This window comes from Notothenia coriiceps, unplaced genomic scaffold (genome assembly GCF_000735185.1).
Source record: "Notothenia coriiceps isolate Sejong01 unplaced genomic scaffold, NC01 NC01_scaffold00017075, whole genome shotgun sequence".
Classification (NCBI taxonomy): Eukaryota; Metazoa; Chordata; class Actinopteri; order Perciformes; family Nototheniidae; genus Notothenia; species Notothenia coriiceps.
This window is the reverse complement of record NW_011349776.1, coordinates 224,791-229,916: the sequence shown is the minus strand read 5'-3', so window position 1 is coordinate 229,916 and position 5,126 is coordinate 224,791. Positions and strand designations below refer to the sequence as shown.

Sequence of the window (5,126 nt, the reverse complement as noted above, 5' to 3'; positions counted from 1 at the left end):
GCTACGGCTATTGGGCCAACTCCACCAATCAGGAGGAGACAGCCACGGACATTGCCGTTGGAAAGCGCTGGAGACGCTGTAGTACATATGCCAGGCCTGTAGATGGCGCTGTTCTCACTGAATCAGCCCATGCAAAGACAGTGTTAAATTGAGCGAAATGAGGAATGGCTAAAATGCATGATCTGTTTGGTATTTTGAAAAATAAAAAGTATAAATATGCCTTATATAGGTATGGTCCTACACTATATTATTCAAATATAGCATGATAGGTCCACTTTAAACAAAACAAAGCCAGATATAAAATGCACACATGTGACTTCCTCTTCTCCTCCCTCCAGGTGTTTTCATCACCAAAGGAGACGTTGGAGTCGGGACGATTGTTGGCTCGGCCGTCTTCAACATCCTGGTCATCATTGGACTGTGTGGGATCTTTGCGGGCCATGTGGGGAAAACTTTGTGCTAACCATTTGTCACCCAGGTGCTCCTGAGTGAATGAACACTGACTTTTCTTTACCTTTCTCCACAGACAGTGGTTTTAACGTGGTGGTCTCTTTTTAGAGATTCCACATACTACATCCTCTCTGTTCTGGCTCTCATCATGGTGAGATGGAACATGTTGTCGAATAATCAATTATTATGTTTCAACCTCCACGCTGTCTTTTAAAGAATCTGTTTTTCTGTTCTCTAGGTAATCTATGATGCCACAGTTGTCTGGTGAGTCCACTTTCCTTAAGTTCTTATATGATAAGTAGGTCAGTAGGTATCTGTATTCATACCGACAAAGATCTAAAATGGCCTCTGATTGGTGTCAAGTACCCCCCCCCCCCCCCCCCCCCTGAAAGGACAATTACAATCATGGAGATGGGACGTCAACATGTCTCACAATCAGTGATAGTTGTCAAATAGATTTGGTTCGAATGACAAAACATCTGAATATTGATTTCCCGTCAGCTCGATTCAGAGTTAGGCGAGGTGACGAGGAACACGCTCTATTTAAAATCTGTGATTTCTTATTAATTGCTATTTGTTTAATTTGTGTGGAGGGGCTGTCATCCCCAAAGGTCATCACACACATGATTAATGATTCCGTTTGCAGTGAGATTATTTTTTTAGGTCTTCTTAGCTTTAGCTGCCTCTCCTGAACGTTTTCTGTTTTGTCAACCTATGATTGTAAAAATAAATAAGAAAGAAGGGTCTCCATTGTTGTATGTGTCAGCAGTTTCAATGAAAGGGAAGATTTATACGTGGACTTAATGTGGGTTGTTGCAGTGGATTCATCAGTGATATATGGCAGGCTGTTTATTGCGTCCTAGTGTGCCAAGCCTCAGCTGTCTTAGTATATGTCACCTCACCAAAGGGTCTTCTAAATACACTCGCTCAGATTTGTGTCCTAGCTTTCTTTGCCAAATCCCTGCATGCTCCGTCTATCTGAGACATAAGTCTGCGTAAGAGCAATGGTGGCTTAGTGCAACTGTTGTTTGTTTGGGAGGTTAATGAAGTGTTTTCTCGAGTAACGTTGTGTTCATTCACCGGATTCTTTTACGGTGTCCTAAGGGCTGTGTTTATATTTTATAGTTATAAATATGAGCAAGCCATTGTAAACAAAGACAAAGACAGCTAAAAGCCTAACTTCATGACGAAAAGACTGTTTCAAATTCAACAACTCAACTAATCTGCTCTAAGTCTAATTGGCCTGGACAAATATGTCAGTTTTTTCTTAACTAAGCCCTGTTTATTTCAAACCAGTGAGAAAAGAAGGGATAAAAAAACAAATAGAGAAATCTGTTGTGGGAAATAACCAAACCTGGTCTTGTCTCCATGGAGACTTTAATGTTGAAGACACAAAAACCCCTTTACACACTTGAAAATCTAGTTAATTGAGTGGAGGGATATTTACACAATACATTAAGTGCAGTATGTATCTATGATTCCAGCTATCATACAATATGTTAAGCTCTATAATTGAGATCATAAAATATTTAATTTATATTACCATTTGTGTTAGGGCTGCTCAATTAATCGTATTTTAATCGTAATTACGATTTTGTCTTGCAACTATTATAAAAACAACATAATCTAAATAAAACAATTTTTTTATTTTTTTATTATTTCTTTTAATGATTTTTTTTAAAATAATTTTTTTTAAAAATATTTTAAATTCATGGTAATCAGCTGTTAAAAACATACTGTTCAAATAAATGTATGTTTTCAAAGAACATTTTTATGTTTTTAATAATCGTGATATCAATTATTGACCCAAATAATCAAGATTATGATTTTTGCCACAATCGAGCAGCCCTAATTTGTGTTATATTTGATGCATAATATTGAATGGAGGTTTACGTCAGACTCACACATGTTTTCCTCGCTGTGCAGGTGGGAGTCCTTGCTTCTCATGACCATGTATGGGATCTACATTATAATCATGAAGTGAGTTCACCGAAACACTAAAGAGTCATCATGCCTTTACGTGGTATAAATGGATGTGAGCAAATGCTATCTGTTTGGTTGCAGGTTCAACTCCCAGATTCTGGCGTTTGTGACGCTGCAGCTGAGCACCTCCGGGCCGTGCTGCTTGGGATCAGCAGACATCCAAAGAGAAGACAAGATGGCAGAGGACGCCACTGCCTGCAACACGTCCATGGTGCTCCTCAACAAAGGTCAGGAAATGGGGAAAAAGTGAAATTGTATATGTTAGGAAAAATATCACTCGTCGTCACCGGCTTGGTCTTCAATAATCAGGATACATGTATTTATTATCCCTGCAAAATGGAAGTAGTCATCACACACAGAGCTGCATGGGACATTTAGCTCCCCGAATAGTGTCCTTTACATGGTTATATACAAGAGAGTGTTATTCAGTCACAAGATACCGGTTCAAAGCAGTATTCTGACCTTAGTTCAGATTAGCTAAGGCCTGCGTAAGCAATACACATGACAGTCATATGTCTATCTCCATAGAGACTGAATCATCATGTTAATCACATAGCTATCATATGCCTAAAACAGTCCTGACGCTCTTCTAGGTAATCACACATCCTGTTACGTACACAGCTACGTAGGGCCTTTGTTAACATGTGCTACTCAACCCAACAGTATAATTGTATAAAACGTTGCTTCCATTCGTCATGTGTTTTACTTACAACGTTTTGTTTCACAGGCCAAGTCCACAACCAAGAGGCTGCTCCAGTCATCATGGTGGATGAGCTCCTCATCCTCAACCCTCACAAACTGTCCTTCTCCGACGCCGGGCTGCGCGTCATGATCAGCCCTCACTTCTCCCCCCGCACCAGGCTCTCCATGGCAGGACGCGTGCTCATCAGTGAGGTACTCCAGGCACATTTAAAGGTCTCCTATTATACTGTTTTTCATTAATACATTATAGGTCAAGATATATACAAAACATGTCTCTGAAGTGTTCGGTTCCAAATACCAAACAGATCATTGCAGCATTACCCATAGTCCCCTCTGTTTCAGCCCTGTTTCAAAAAGTGCTGATTCTCTGTCTGTTACTTTAGATGAAAATAAGGAGCCCCTCCCCACGCCCCTCTGAGAGATATTTGGTTAAAAAGAACACAATGGACATCTAGGAGGAGATTCAGCTGATAAGGGGGGGGGGTTACCTTGGTTGCTGATTGGCTAATGGTTACACAAGACAACAACTGTTATTGACATCATAAAAATTTGCCGAAATCTGATCAACTCATTTTCAGACAGGTTTTTATAGGAAATGGATCAGGACAAAAAGAGAGAGAATCTTTGTTCCCATGAAAACTTTCAGAGTCTCTTTCCACAGAGGGGACACATGTTGATGTAGAAGAGACATGGAAGAAGAGGGAACATGTTGATGTAGAAGAACATTAAGAAGAGGGGACACATGTTGTGTAGAAGAGACATGAAAGAGAGGGGCACATGGCTTGGGAACATTAGGTGTATGTAGAAGTGATAGAATGATGACATGAAGAAGAGGAGGGACACAGGTTGATTTTAGAAGAGACATGAAGAAGAGGGGACACATGGTTGATGTAGAAGAGACATGAAGAAGAGGGACACATGTTGATGTAGAAGAGACATGAAGAAGAGGGACACATGGTGATGTAGAAGAGACATGAAGAAGAGGGGAGGAGTGGGGACACAAGGTTGGATGTAGAAGAGACATGAGAAGAGGGGATAAGAGGGACACATGTTGATGTTAGAAGAGGGGACATGGAAGAAGGAGGGGACACATGTTGATGTAAAGAGACATGAAGAAGAGGACAACTGTTGATTTAGGAAAAGACATGAAGAAGAGGGGACACATGTTGATGTAGAAGAGACAATGAAGAGAGTGGACACATGTGTGTGTAGAAGAGACATGAAGAAGAGGGGGACACATAGGTGATGTAGAAGGACATGAAGAAAAGGGGACACATGGTTGATGTAGAATAGACATGGAGAAGAGGGGAACATGTTGATGTAGAAGAGACATGAATGAAGAAAGGACACATGTTGATGTTGAAGAGACATGAGAAGAGGGGACACATGGTTATGATAGAAGAGACATGAAGAAGAGGGGACCACACATTGATGTAGAAGAGACATGAAGAATTGAGGAACCATGGTTATGTAGAGAGACATGAAGAAGAGGGACACCACATTTGATAGTAGAGAACATGAAGAAGAGGTGGGGACACATGGTGCATGTAGAAGAGACATGAAGAAAAGAGGGGACACATGGTGATGTAGAAGAGACATGAAGAAGAGGGCGGCACATGTTGATGTAGAAGGAGACATGAAGAAGAGGGACACATTGGTGACTGTAGAAGAGACAGGAAGAGAGGGGACCACATGGTGATGTGAAGAGACATGAAGAAGAGGGGACACATGTTGATGTAGAAGAGATATGAACCAAGTGGATTTGCCTGATAGGTGACCTTTAAGGCACATGATATCTTTCAGATTTAACGACGTAATAACCTCCCGCTCTCCTCTCCAAAACCAGGATGACAGAGGCTGATCCAGAGCTCAAGACGGCTGAGGCCGGCCCGTGTCGCGTGGAGGGGGTCGACCAGCAACAGCTGAAGAGATCTGGGCTCTGCGGCGTAGAGAACTTGAGGCAAGACTCCCACATGGAGGACGCAGAGTCA

General features: G+C 41.4%; 1 protein-coding gene across 5 annotated transcripts in view; it reads right to left on the bottom strand.

Moving 5' to 3' along the window:
- Positions 1 to 5,126, bottom strand: part of LOC104950131 (T-lymphoma invasion and metastasis-inducing protein 1-like) — a 40,663-nt gene that overhangs the window by 6,455 nt on the left and 29,082 nt on the right. The window lies entirely within an intron of this gene.